Source organism: Littorina saxatilis, linkage group LG3, assembly GCF_037325665.1.
Source record: "Littorina saxatilis isolate snail1 linkage group LG3, US_GU_Lsax_2.0, whole genome shotgun sequence".
In the NCBI taxonomy this organism is placed as follows: domain Eukaryota; kingdom Metazoa; phylum Mollusca; class Gastropoda; order Littorinimorpha; family Littorinidae; genus Littorina; species Littorina saxatilis.
Genome location: NC_090247.1, coordinates 35,290,379 through 35,305,816, shown reverse-complemented (window position 1 = coordinate 35,305,816; position 15,438 = coordinate 35,290,379). Strand labels below are relative to the sequence as shown.

The 15,438-nt window shown below is 41.1% G+C and overlaps 1 long non-coding RNA gene across 1 annotated transcript; it reads left to right on the top strand.

The window, feature by feature from the left end:
• Positions 1 to 5,570: 5,570 nt before the first annotated feature.
• On the top strand, positions 5,571 to 13,866 carry LOC138962249 (uncharacterized). The gene is made up of 6 exons (XR_011454453.1): positions 5,571 to 6,045; positions 6,541 to 6,640; positions 7,121 to 7,217; positions 7,863 to 7,925; positions 8,266 to 8,359; positions 13,650 to 13,866. It is a non-coding gene; the product is annotated as an uncharacterized lncRNA (long non-coding RNA).
• Positions 13,867 to 15,438: the final 1,572 nt, after the last annotated feature.

Genomic DNA, 15,438 nt, shown 5'->3' with positions numbered 1-15,438 from the left:
CCACCTTCAACAAATAGAAGAAAATAAAAGATAACAGCTGGTTTCATTAATTCATTAAGAAGCTTGCTGAACATAACCTATATCTATCTCTCGAGCTATGAAAAAATATAACAAATAGCCTGTCTTCTTTTTGTGGAAGTTGATAATTTCATTTATTTTCTCTCGGTTTCAGTTGATACGGCGTTTCTTTTGTTTCCTGTTGTGCTTCAAATAACGTTATCATCAAACAGAAACAGATAAATCTAAGGCATATTTGAATTAGTCTGACTTACACACTAAGTTAGTTTTATCATGTTATTTTTAAATATAGGGTTCTTTTTCAGTGATTCGCGAAGGACTCTTCACTGGTCCATATCAAAATGTATTCCTCAATCTCGCTAAACAACTAACTACAATATACTAACTTCAATATATAAAATTCGAACTTATTGTAAAACAATAAATCACCTTTAAAACTTCTACCGTGTGATAGTAAATTCAAGGGTGTTGTTCACACCGATAGTTTTGATAGACAACAAAGTATGGTGAAAATTAATGTTCAGAGCATATTACTTCACCAGCGGTATACATTTTCGATCCTCCGAAAAAGTCACCAAACCGTGCTCTAATATCTCTCATCGATGCTTTCCCCACAAGGAAAATGCCAGTCGGCAGTCTAGTCATGTGTGTGTGTGTGTGTGTGTGTGTGTGTCCGTCAGTATGTGTGTGTGTGTCAGTGTGTGTGTATGTGTGTGTGTATGTGTGTGTGTGTGTGTGAGAGAGAGAGAGAGAGAGAGAGAGAGAGAAAGTGTACAAGTGGGTGCGTTCGTGCGTACGTACGTGCTTCACGTGATTGTGTGGTTATGTACGTGTGTGTGTGTGTGTGTGTGTGTGTGGTGTGTGTGTGTGTGTGTGTGTGTGTGTGTGTGTGTGTGTGAGAGTGTGTTTGTGTGTGTGTGTGTGTGAGAGTGTGCTTGTGTGAAAACTTGCGTACACTGCCCCGCGGTCACGGTGTGTGTGTGTGTCAGTGTGTGTGTGTATGACACAAATCGTTCGCACCACAGATCCGCAGACAGTCACAGACGGATTTTATTTGGCAGAATGGCATGAAGCTGCGCCGGTTCGCATCAGCAGTAGTCCAATATTGCACCAGTGTCCAATGTTGGTTCCACTCCCTCAGTGTGGCCACTGACCTGAACAGACTCAGGCAATGTCTTCCTCGCTCCCCTGACCCTTTGTACAGTATTGGCGTTAACCGGTAATTACCGGTACTTTACCGGTTGAAATGAGGAAATACCGGGGGAAAATTGGCTACCGGTATGAACTACCGGTTGATTTTTAGAACTACCGGGTTTTTTTTCACACATGAACATGACCCCACTGTGACCCGGCCCAAATTTGACGAGGGTCGACCAAACTGGGATCACGTCGGGAGATTATCATACCCTAGAAGTGTGTGAATTTTCAAAGTTCTAGCTACAAAAACATCCGAGATAACCTCTCAAAGTTTAGTTTTTTTTTGTCTACGGACGACCGGTGTAACACGAGAAAATTACTCCCACGACTGAGATTTTTTACTCCGGAGTAAACATTTCGTACGAACATTTTACTCCCCCATAACACGAGAAAATTACTCCCCACGACAGGTGTGTTCCGAGTAAACATTTCGAATGAAAATGTTACTCCCCTGACGAATAAATAACGAATAAATAACTCCATTCAACACGAGCAATTTACTGCCCACGCCAGGTGTACGCAACTTTTACTCCCTTGTCCCCTGTTAGTCCTGGTGGTGGAAGGGGTGCAGGGAGGGGTAGCGCGACATTCATTTGCGCGAGATCACATATTGGCATTATCCCTTTCGTACCTTGGGGAGTTCTTTTCTCGTACGAAAGGTGTACTTGGAGTAGGGCAGGACAATTAACCTGAATTCACTAATATCCCCTTACAACATTCTGCGGCCTTTGCTCACAGAACTATGGATTTAAATACTTCAGATGCCTTTCGTCACAGAACCCTGAATTTAAAACTGTCAGCTGTATTTTGTCAAAGAACACTAGAATTAACACATTCAGCTGTCTTTTGTCAAAGAACGTTAGACTTAAAACAATCAGATGGCTTTGGTCAAACTGTGTCAGTCGCTGGCAGAGTTGGCCGACGCAGAGGACTGCGAGGCTTTGTCTGCCGTGTCCTCAACCGATCTCTCTGCGCCGGACGACTTCTCGCGATCGCCTGAGCTTAACTCTGCTTTCACGTCTGAAGGCTTCCTATTCTTCTTCCTGCAAAAGAGCACAAAAAGCACGCAACACGCCAGCACAAGGAATAGCAAACCAAAAAGGCTGCCTAACACGATCCATGTTAACGTCATATTGTTGGACGTTGGCGGCTCGATCTCTGGCTTGGCAGTTTGCTTGACCTCTGGCTTTGCGGTTTGTGCTGCGCCCCCCTCCTGTACACGAGGCCAGCTGTGGAGCTTCTGTGGGATGGAGAGACCTCCGTTGCCTGGACGATCAGCACGAGTTTTGCAGGAGCACCGTAGGCGCCGCCGAGGGCTTTCGTAATCGTGAGTTTTCCCGTGCTCTTTTCCATCGTTAAGTATTGTTCAAAAGGAGGCTGTTTGGGCCCAGACTTTAGGCTGTATTCCAAACCATATGCTAGAGTGTCACCGTCCCTGGCAGCAATGTCGTGTGGCTGGATGTTGTTCACTGTCCCTACACAGCTGGAGTTGACTGATGCCGTGTAATTGGCCTCGCATGGTGGCGCTTTATTGTCGGGACATTAAATTTCAGGGAGAAGACGGGTGGAAGATCGTCCGCATCTGTGATAGTAATGATCAGAGTGTCACCGTTGCTATGTCCCGTCCTGCTGTCCCCCATTCTCACCGTCAACTGAACGACCTGTTTACCTTCAGCTTGCAGACTTTCAAAGTCCAGGGGACTCTTTTACGCTAATGTTTCCATATGGATTTTGCATTGAGAACAACGAGGTATTAGTCAGCAGGTCGAAGCCGCGGATGTATTCTCCGACGTCCTTGTCTGAGGCGTAGTCGTACAGTCGTATCATTTCCGTGCCCACTTTTGTGTTCTCTGTCACGTTAATACGCAGTGGAGAAGTGTTGAAACCTGGTTCGAATTCGCCAACGCGGCTCAATAGCAGGTCGAAGGGGTCTCGCCTACCACCCGAACAAACTAACTCGTACCTCACGGACATACCTGTGAAGCCGAACTGGTCTCGCAAATACTCCAAGTCCATAACTTTTCCCAGGGTAACGTTACACACCTGGTTCTGTCCTGAACACTGGTTGGGTGTTTGGGTCCCTTCAAATCGGAAAGCAGCGAGGAAAAACGTTCTCAAGCCGGCTGATGAATTCTTTCGTGGGATACATTGGGTAAGTTCGATCGTCCATGTGCTTTGCATAGTTAGATAAAAGGAAAATAATCTCTTCCCCGCAGCTTTAGTTTCACGCACTGATTGGGTTCGGGGAATGATAATAGGTACACTTGGAGAACCAGTAGGGGAAGGGCTCCTAATATTGACCACTTTTTGTTTCATGCTGATAACTAGCTTGTTTTCTTGCGAAGAAGTTTCATTTTGTGTTTGGTAGTCCTTCTCTCTTATGTTAACCCTTAGGCCTAATTAGAGTGATAGACATTCAGCAAAAATTAAATACAGAAAAAATCACAAATGGTCCATATTAGGAGCCTGGGCGTCTAATATGGACCAGTGAAGCGGCCTTCGCGAATCACTGTAAAAAGCCCCATATACTTCAAAATAACATGATACAACTTAGTGTACAAGTCAGACTAATTAAAATATGCTCTCGATTTATCTGTTTCGGGTTGATGAGAGCATTATTTGAAGCACAACAGGAAACTAAAGAAGCTTATCAAAAACAGAGTGAAAATAAGTGAAATTATCAACTTCCACAAAAAGAAGACTTTTTATTACATGTTTTTTAAATCTCGAGGGCTAGTTATATGTTATTTTCAGCAAGCTTCTTAATGAATTAATGAAAATAGCCTTTAGCTTTTATTTTCTTCGATTTGTTGAAGGTGGTCCATATTAGGGGACTCGCACATACTTTGAGATTTTGCTATTACTGTATTTTTTGTTTGCAGTAGAAACTCGGGGGCAACACTGCTAAAATGTAACAAATACGGTCTTACCTGTCATATCTAGCAATTTTTGTGTGATAAAAGCTTTGGCTGTGGACAGAAACGAGTCCGTTTTAGGTGGCAAATTTAGATCTAACGGTTTTGAGATTTCTGTTTCTGCAACTGTTTTGACATGTGCAAGTTATCCAGAGAGGGTGAATACAGCGAATAAAACTTTTTTGAGCGCTCTAGCGCCGTTAGTTTGTCAGAACAGGAGGCGCTCCATATATTAGGAGCCGCCGGTCCATATTAGGAGCCCTTCCCCTACATTCTATTAGAGCACATATTGATTTGGGTTCTTGCAGAAGAACCAGAACTGAAAGACCAAAAACAAATCTCATGGACATCCGCAACAGTTGCTTCACGGTCGAGTATCTGTCTGTCGCTCCACTTTTAACCAGGCCCGATTGCTGATCCCGCTGCATAGGCTTCAAGTTTTACAAATTCTTGTGGTGTTTCGTTGAACAGTTATACAATTAAACTGATTTTCAAGGGATGTCTAGTTCGTTCATTCGACCGACTTCACGAGAAACGTCATGACTCTGTGACGTCAGGAGTAATATGAGAGAAAAAAAAATGGTAGGGGAAGGGCTCCTAATATGGACCGGCTCCTAATATGGACCACCTCCTGTTCTGACAAACTAACGGCGCTAGAGCGCTCAAAACAATTTCATTGGCTGTATTCACCCTGTCTGGATAACTTTCACATGACAAAACAGTTGCAGAAACACAAACCTCAAAACCGTTAGATTTTTTCTCTTTTTACATTTAGTCAAGTTTTGACTAAATGTTTTAACATAGAGGGGGAATCGAGCCGAGGGTCGTGGTGTGTGTGTGTGTGTGTGTGTGTGTGTGTGTGTGTGTGTGTGTGTGTGTGTCTGTCTGTCTGTCTGTCTGTCTGTCTGTGCGTGTGTGTGTGTGTGTGTGTGTGTGTGTGTAGAGCGATTCAGAGTAAACTACTGGACCGATTTTTATGTTGAGGTTACATGCCGAGTCTCAGTGATTATAAAAAATAATGGTCGAAGTTAGCGGATCATGAAAAATGCGAGCTTTTTTTTCTGGTATTCTAAAATGATCTTTATTTGGTGTTTAACGTCGTTTTCAACCACGAAGGTTATATCGCGACGGGGAAAGGGGGGAGAGGGGATAGAGCCACTTGTCAATTGTTTCTTGTTCACAAAAGCACTAATCAAAAATTTGCTCCAGGGGCTTGCAACATAGTACAATATATTACCTTACTGGGAGAATGCAAGTTTCCAGTACAAAGGACGTAACATTTCTTACATACTGCTTGACTAAAATCTTTACAAAAATTGACTATATTCTATACAAGAAACACTTAACAAGGGTAAAAGGAGAAACAGAATCCGTTAGTCGCCTCTTACGACATGCTGGGGAGCATCGGGTAAATTCTTACCCCTAACCCGCGGGGGGCAATTCTAAAGGCTGTTCTTAACCAGACGAACCTTTGGTTCGCGAACTAGGTTCGTGGGGTTCGGCGAACCTCAAGACTGGTTCGGCGAACTTGTCTTGGTTCTTAACCAGACGAACCTGAGTTTTCGAACTAGGTTTGGGAGGTTCGGCGAACTAGGTTCGGGGTTTGCAAGTCATGTCTTGGGAACCTTGAAGATCGGGCCGAACCTTTGACTCTTCTGCCAAGGAGGAAGACAAATTATTGAAAAACTGAATCTCAATGGCGGACGAAATCACCCAAGTCAAAATTACATTTTCTGAGATTTTATAAAAACAACGCTTGAACGAAAAGGTAGAATGGTGACTTCCGTTCGATTTCAAGTTAAGCTTTTCACTTTTCCGAGCAAGACAACCGCTGAGAGTGAAAAAACGCCGCTGTTTGACTTCGAAATTTCCAGTCGTAGACGACCTTCGCTTCTGCAGCATTGTGTTAGTGCAGGTGAGGCAGTGTTACTCATTTCGCTGAGCTCGTTTTCGTATTGTTGTGCATTAGGATCATCTAGTATGATATGAATAAAAGCAGGAATGACTTCGGCATGTAAACGCATTGATTTTGTCGAAATCAGCACAGCAGTAAGCTAGATTCTTTCTGCTCAATTTGTTTAATTTTTTTCTTCAAAAGTTTATGACTTTGATTTTGATTGTTTGTTTATCTCATCGGCACAACATCCATCAGGCAAAATATCAATATGTTGAATGATAACGTTGAGATAAGGAAGTTCACACATTTATCTGCTTGCAACAACAATCGCAAGGACAGATCTATCTGCTTCGTTGACTGCTAGATTTTCATTGAATTTCCCAAGTAATGATGATCTCGTTTTCAATTACTGAATTAGATCTGGACAGTGTTTGTGTTCTTAGATTCATGATTGACCATGCAGGCTGATTGAGATCATAACATTGTGTTTGTTTGTGCTGGTGCAATGTGCAGATCAATGGCCCGGACCGCAGGATGACCCAGTGATCAATACAACTTAATTGCGTTCACCACTCAACATTGTCTTCCACCTAACTCAAGGGCAAAAATAAAGGTACATGGTGGTGAAATCATTGTGCAATTTATGTCTGTGAAGATCAAGATAGTTGTTAGCACTAACTGATCATGCTTATTATTATCAAGTTACATACACACTCCGCCCCAGCTCCACCCTAAACCCATAACAACACTCTCCAGTCCAACTACCCCCACCCTTCCGTGCAACATATGTTGCCGTCTGTACCTTGTTTGTGGTTATGGGGAGTGCTCAAATAGTTCCATAACTGTTAATATAAATTAAAAGTACTGAGAGTTTCATTTTCCATTGCTCTTCCCCTTCCTCACGTCACATTACACACTCCCTTTGCCCCATCCCCCACCCCCTCTCTCTTTCTATGCTCTCTTTTTTCTTTTACTTCTTCTTCTCTTTCTCTCTCTCTCTCTACCTGTATAAATCAGCTCTCTGGTTGTTGCTTCTGTAAGTGTAATGTAAAGTTCTACATCTCTGCATAAATTTTGTATTGTCATTTTTCAGAATGCCCTTGTAATAACTTCAGCGTCTGCCCATGGAGTCTATATCTAGGTCAAAGTCTCAAATGTGATGTGATCAAGAGGATGCCGCAATGATCCAGGTAATATTGCAAATACTCAAACTGATCTAAAAGCAGAAGCATAACGTGATCCACAAACATTTCTGCTTAAACATTACAGGGTTACAGTACACCCAGAAAAACAGCTGGATGTTAGTGCATAATTATCTGCAAGTGCAAGCAACATCGACCCTCTCCCCCTGCTCTTTTTCCATCAGCAAGAGCAACATTTATTTTCATGTACAACTTTTCTAGTGCCTCTTATGTTGTATAACTGTTGATATTTAAATGAAGCAAGTGTTTGTTTTCAATGGCACTGCATTTCCCATGTACACACACACACACACACACACACACACACACACACATTCGCATTGTCTCTGCCTGTCTGTCTGTCTGTCTGTGTCTGTCTGTCTCTCTCTCTGTCTCTGTCTCTGTCTCTCTCTCTCTCTCTCTCTCTCTCTCTCTCTCTCTCTCTCTATTTCTCTGTTTTTACATAAGTAATTTTGATCACTTACACTTCACTGGGATTTAGTTACTGAATCAGTCATTCAGTGAGAGTGTTATGTAGAGTAAGAGTATTGAGTCTGCTGCTGCTGCTGCTGTTGTTCTTACTCATTACTGTTTTTCCTCTCTGCATAATTCTTGTTCTCCCTTAAATTGCTGGTGTTATTTTCATCATTACAGTATCTGTCCATTGAGTCTGCGTCTGAGCTGTGATGGGACCAAAAAGATTCCAGAATGAAAGAGGTAACTTTTACTGATCTTTATTTAGTTTATGGAGAAGTTGGTTCACATAATGCATTACAGAGTTGCTGCCTTTTTAGATATATTAAACATTGTACCAGTCATTACATGATCAAACTGTGTTAGCCACCCCACCTTCCCCGGTTCCCAGCTATCCTTCTATCCCCGCCTCTAAACCCCCACCCCAATCCTTCCATCTCCCCCAAATCAAATTTACTGACACAACACTGATTTTCATTTTACCTTATTTAAGTGTTCTTTGAATAAAATTATATAGCCTGTTGCTGCTGCAAATGTTGTTGTGACTGTTCTTCCTCAGTGTATATTTTTTTCGTTTCCTCAGAATGCAGTTCTCCCATGCACCACAGCGTCTATCAATGGAGTCTACAATATTGTCTGGGATGTGATTTGAGCAAGAGCATGTCAGAATGATCAAGGTAACTTTTTAAACACACAGAACTGATCAAACTGTAGAATTCAAGTACACAATTTCAGATGTTTTCAAATGCATAACATACTGCAACAGTCAGGGTCTTTCTCCACATAAAGAGTGTGAGGTTTTCTTGGTAAAATTGCGATTTTTGTCGCTATGCGCAGAGTGCGGCCTTTTTATTTGATTTTTGTACTATAAAGGCAGATATTCAAATAAAAGAAAGTCTTGCATGGGGAGGAAGGAATATGCATGAGGCTTTTGACAAGACAAACTGTCCTTATTAGAGCCTAAACATACGTTCCTTACCGTTAGAACCAAAATGTCAGACATCATAGATGCTCCAATTAAACAAAAGAAGGGCATCCTTTTACTTAAACATAATTATACACTGTACCGCACATTAATAACCTGGTTGTGTTCTGTGGCAGTGCATAGTGGGAACCTTTTTGCTTAATGAATTTCACATGTGTCTGTAACTTGAATCTCCACCAAAAGAAGCTGGACGTAAAAAGGGGTGTCTAAAAAAAAGCGCCATATTTCCTTTTTGATCTCTTTTTTTTTCGCAGTCAAAAATGTGATTAAAAAGAAAATAGGGAGGTTTTTTTACCATCCTGTATAGTCTTGTTGTTCCCATGTAAAAACCTAGTCAAACATGTGGTGTCTGATATGCTGGGTAATATGGTGAGGAACATGCCTTTAAAGGCCCAGTGATAATTGTGAAAGCCGTTCTGCTCAGCTGGAATTTGATGAATTTTGTTGTTGTTGTGTTTAATGAAATGAATTCGCAAAAAGGAAAACAATTTTTTTTACTGTTCACACAAAGCACTTGTAGATAGTTGGTATGTGCCGCATGTCAGGGGTGGTCTTATTCAATCAATCAATATGAGGCTTATATTGCGCGTATTCCGTGGGTACAGTTCTAAGCGCAGGGATTTTTATTTTTTTATTTTTTTATATTTTTATGCAATTTATATCGCGCACATATTCAAGGCGCAGGGATTTATTTATGCCGTGTGAGATGGAATTTTTTTACACAATACATCACGCATTCACATCGGCCAGCAGATCGCAGCCATTTCGGCGCATATCCTACTTTTCACGGCCTATTATTCCAAGTCACACGGGTATTTTGGTGGACATTTTTATCTATGCCTATACAATTTTGCCAGGAAAGACCCTTTTGTCAATCGTGGGATCTTTAACGTGCACACCCCAATGTAGTGTACACGGAAGGGACCTCGGTTTTTCGTCTCATCCGAAAGACTAGCACTTGAACCCACCACCTAGGTTAGGAAAGGGGGGAGAAAATTGCTAACGCCCTGACCCAGGGTCGAACTCGCAACCTCTCGCTTCCGAGCGCAAGTGCGTTACCACTCGGCCACCCGGTCCTAATACATACAGGTAAACTGACAGGTACTTTTCCACAGTGGAACCCCCCTTTCAGACCCATTCATTTCAGACTTCCTCCTTTTTAAGATCTTGCTTCTTTAGATGTTCTGTGACGGGTGAAGTGGCGCGCAGTGGTAAGACGTCAGCCTCCTAATCGGAAGGTCGTGAGTTCGAATCCCGGTCGCTGCCGCCTGGTGGGTTAAGAGTGGAGATTTTTCCGATCTCCCAGGTCAACGTATGTGCAGACCTGCTTAGTGACTTAATCCCCTTCGTGTGTACACGCAAGCACAAGACCAAGTGCGCACGGAAAAGATCCTGTAAACCATGTCGGAGTTCGGTGGGTTATGGAAACACGAAAATACCCAGTATGCCTACTCAACGAAAGCGGAGTGAAGCTGACTATGCTCTCAGAGTATAGTGTGGGGAACCCAAATGGGCAAACGAGCTCACACGTCACCAGAATTTCTGGAACGCTGAAGAAGAAGAAGATGTTCTGTTCATAACCTGTAAATTACCCCCATTTTTAGACCCCTTCCATTTTAAGACTTGATTTTCTCACATTTTTTAAGGTCTTAAAAGGGGTTTCCCCTGTACTCCTAAAAAACCCTGACCCACAAAGTAATTTAATTATAACTGCTGTAATCGTTCCTTCCGTGTGCTATTATCTGTGGGTTTTTTTTTTCTCCTGTGTTGTCTCATCCTCTGTGTGCCCTGAAAGAGACCTCCGGGTCGAAATTGCCGTACCTTGTCTTATCCAGCTGTGATCCCGCCTTCGTATTAATGTGAGGGCAGTACCTTTTTTAAACTTTCAATATTGACCGTACGTTTTGCATAAAACACCAATAATGAATTAAAAATACATCAGAAAATTATTTCCTCACTATACACAATAACCCCTCATTTAAAGGCTGACAAAGTCCTATTTAATTAGTTTACTTACTTCCAGGGCTTTTCCCATCGTTGTGGGATGTATAAATTAAGCTTCCTGCAAAGTTTTAGGTTTGAAGTCCTTACCAATTACAAGAAATAATCAATTCTTTATAAAGTTTATTGCTATCTTTAGAAACAGTTCTCCAGGGCTTGGGCTATTTTTAGACCGTCAACACAGACAGTACAGCTTCGTCAATCCCCGCGTGAAGGAAATCGCTCACCTTCCACGTGCAAAACGTAGTGATATTGACACGCCAGATTAGCGCGGTAGCGGATTGTGCTAAGCAGGAAAGCGCGCTTTTCTGTATTCTTGTTAACTTCGCAATTTCCGGAAAACATCCACTTTCACTTTGAGACTGTTCTGTTTACATTCGACACTATCAACACCACTTTGCAATACTGAAATAATTTTTTTCTGTTTTTGAAAGCTACAGCCAATCGTTATTATATCCCCTTAGGTACAGTTTTATAACATTATTGGCACATGTAAACAATAGGAATTAATTAATGAACGCTACGAAAAGGGCAGCCTTTAACCTATGAACTTGCAACTGTGTTGACCTGTGTAATGTAACATAGACCACCACCATCTCTCTCTCTGTCTCTGTCTCTGTCTCTCTCTTACACCCCTTACCTGTTCGCAAACCTTTACCCAAATGTATGCTAAATGTATACAATACAAGACAAGACATGGCAAGACAAGACAAGTTAGGAAAAGGTTGCCAGTAGGCCAATAGAGGGATGACAAGACAAGACAGGACAGGACAGGGACCAAAAAAAAAAAGAAAGAAAAAAAGAAAGATAACTAATTCGGTCAACAGATGTTAAAGAAATAAGCATTTGTTTGGGTTGAATGTGTTCTGCGCGAAGTTAGAATCCGGTTTCATTCTAGAATGGACCGGGTCCAGGTTGGAATTCTAACCCTGCGCAAGTACAGGGGTGCCATTCTAGAATGAAACCCTTGAATAAAGGGGGCCGTAATGTTTGTAGGTAAGACAGAGTTGTCTTCCCTTGAATTATCTCCACCTGCACCTTCCCTTTGATAAAATGGGGCTGATTTATCTACCCCTGAAAAAAATCCTTTGGCGATCTTGCGATGTCATGTCATGTCAAGAAAGTTGACACTCCTGAGTACGCAATAAACAAAGGCAGACCATAGCAAGGGGGACTACCAGGGCGGTAATGTTTGCAGGGCAGTTGTTTTTGTGATGAGAGCCGGTTGCGGCCGCTTGCAATGTCAGCGCTGTCTCCCTCTTGGAAATGTCCGGTTTTTTGACAATTTTTTTGACAGACAGAGAGACAGACGGTCAGACCGACTAACCGACAGACAGACCAACAGAAGGACAGAGTGAGTTATAGAGCTGTTGTCACAGGTTTAAAAAAAAGTTGACATTAACAAAAACAGAAATCAACAACAACTTTTGTCTGGTTTTATAATATTATGGGAAAACATTGAAAGCAATTCATAGTAGTAGTACTACCACAACAAATACTCTCAAAGGGGAATTCCATGCCTAAAAGTTTGACAGTTTGTATTTAATCTATCAGAATCCCTACCTTCCAAACTGTGATATGCCCACGTTTCAAACTCCTACAACCCTGCATTACTACTACACAAAAGAACAAAGTTCCAAGAATTATATCCTGGTGCACATTTATTTGTAGAGGAAGTACCAATCATTCAAGAGAGTTCACTTGATTTACAAATGGATTGGAGGTCTGTCATTTCCAAGCAACTGAATTGTAGCTTAAAATCAGTGAATACCCTTTATTTCTGACCAAGCCTCATTGCAATGACAGTCAATTAATTTTTCTCTCCAAAATCACAACATTATACCATGTCATACTTTCAAATAACCTCTAATTGCCCTTGAAACAAATACAGGCTCCTGACGTTCTCAGTGCCCAGTGACGGCAGAGATTGACGAATTGCAATTCAACCGTGTAGCAAGATGACACCACTTGAGCCAGAGGTCAACTAATGATTAGTAATGACATTCCAATTCACAGCATCTTGATTGACAAGCTTGATTTTCCGTAATAACTGTGGAAAGTCAGAATTTTCAAAAATTTTCCCTGAAAAGCATAAATACTCGAAGCTCAGCGTTCACAAATGAATCAAATGAAAGAATGAAATCGATGATTAGATGCCACAAGACTTTATGTCGAAATACAAACGCCAGTTATGGGATGATATGTCATTTTGGAGAAAACAGAGACGATTTTCTACAGAAACTAGCCTCGCCTTTGCCGATTTTTGTGGGGCCCACCGCAGCCAATTGCTTTCGTTGTGGTCGGCGCTCATAACGAGGGGTTTGCTATGGCTGCGAGTCTTGTGGTCAAAGCAGCACCGTTCTTAAGAGGCGCATGCCTGATAGAACGTTAAAGCTAGTTTAAAAAAAATTTTAAAAAAAAAAGCCTTTCCCTCGCTCAAACTATATAGTCATATTATATATCGATACAAAGCTAAAGACTTTATCTTCACAATTCAGAAGACCAACTTCATGTATATGAATAAGATTAAAAGTTACAAGCGAGATCGGCAAAACACTGTCATTCCGGAAATTTCCGTTCGTAGCGATCAGTGCTGAGTGTCTCTCAAAATCGTAATCACTTTCAGAACATCACAATCCCAATTCACGATGTCTTTGAGTAAAGTGTAAAAAACCCGGAAAAAAAACCCAACCAAACACACAAAAAACAAAAACAAACAGAAAATCCACATTTGTGGCTTTGGCTGTGTGATAGTCTAACTGAAATGACTATTCCAACTTGGACCCAAATTCCAACCTTGCGCACGGCCGATTCTAGAATGGACCAGCAACAAGGGTTTCATTCTAGAATGGCACCCCTGTACTTGCGCAGGGTTAGAATTCTAACCTGGACCCGGTCCATTCTAGAATGAAACCGGATTCTAACTTCGCGCAGAACAAATGTTTGGGTGTCACCCTGTATATATATTTGTATTTTTGCAGGACAGGGTCGAGTTGTGATGATGTCAGGGCGACTGAAGACACACCAACAAGTATTCTTCGGAAGTGTTTGGAACACAAATGAACATTATTTCATAATAAAAAGGCGGCTGACATTGATGTTCATATCGGTTCATGTTCATATTCTCAGCACAGACGTGTGCTTAGAAATCGGATGTTTAAGAACAAGAGACAACCCTGAATAAAGCCTTATGAAATATGGTTGGAGCTGGATCAAAAGTGTGTGTATGTGTGTGTGTGTGATTGAAGGGCAACATTTATAAATGATGAGACAGAAAGCTAAAGCACATCCTTTTATCGTACGTTCCATATCGTCCTCCTACTTTAAATGCTTGCTAATACAGACGTTCTCCAAGAAAATGTCTATCCAGTAATGTTTTGTTTAGGCCAAAAAAAAAAAATTGTCTGTTTAGGGTAACCCGACCGACCCTATCGATTTGGCGCCGACCCAAAAACTTTTTTTTGATTTCAAAAAAAAAAAAAAAAAAAAAGAGGTAAAAATGCTAAAAAGAGACATTTGGCGTTTCTTTCTCTCTCTTTCTCTCTGTTTTATTTATACGTTAGTTTTGAAACATGTATTCATCAAATATAAGAAGTGAATGTTCAGCCAACATAGCATTTACAAAAAAAAAAAAAAAAAAAAAAAACCCACTTTACCTACCTACCGACCCTAGTTTTTTTGGTCATGTTACCCTAAACAGACAATTTATTTTTTTTGGCCTTATCGCAATGAAAGCTTTTTTTTGAGAAGAATGAAGAGGAATCATTTTTAAAAAACAAAAAAACAAGACAATTGAATTGCTCAAAACGTAAAGAAACAGGATGATTTTGGTTCAGTAGTACTATTTGTAGACCCTTAAAGCAATACATCCACAAGGGATTCCAGTGTATCAGTGCAAATAGAAAATTTCTGATATAACTTGAAAATTAAAACAGACTGAATTGTGATAAAAAGAACCAAAATACCGAGTAGTTTTTTTTTTAGGTCTCCCTCTTCACTCAATCCCCAAACTCATATTCTGTACCGAAAAGAGCTCAAACACACACGTGGACAGACAGACACGCACACACACTTTGGTAAACATCATGTATGCTTCTCGACTCTGCTGATCCACAATTAGAAATATCGCTATCATCATTTATTTTTGGTCACCGTCTTTCCCTTTTCACAGGCAAGTTTTTTTGTGTAGAATTTCCCATAGAACCCCGATGGCTCCACGGTAGACACAATGATCAGTCCATACCAGTCATGTTATTTTCTCGAATCAATTTATAACCTTTAACCCAGGAGGGTAAATGACATGGAAGGCTTCGGGTAATCTTGAACTTTAATGTGTTAAATTCATAGCTCATAATTCAGAGGCATTCAAGCCTCCAAATTTGGAGAACCTGCACTTGTAATCATAACAAGTCTTTTAGATCCCTTTAAAGTCACGGAATGAACTCCGATGAACTGTACGAATCATAGCGTACTCTGGTACGAATGCATTTTGTTTACATGCGTCAAAGAAGGAATTATCCGTGTCAGCGGACAGGGGAGGCAACTTTGTCGTGTAATTGAAGTCCCTTGGTTGACAACCTACGCCATTTTCGCCGATCAAACAACCAAATTAATTAATTATGCTTAGGTTTGGAGCTTAATCCGTCAATTAATTTCATGATAAATGTTCTTGCATCTTGGGCTTGATTACAGGTACTTGGATCTAAAATAAGTAAAGTATGCCACTCGATTCTGAGCTATGAATTTAACACACTAAAGTTCAAGATTACC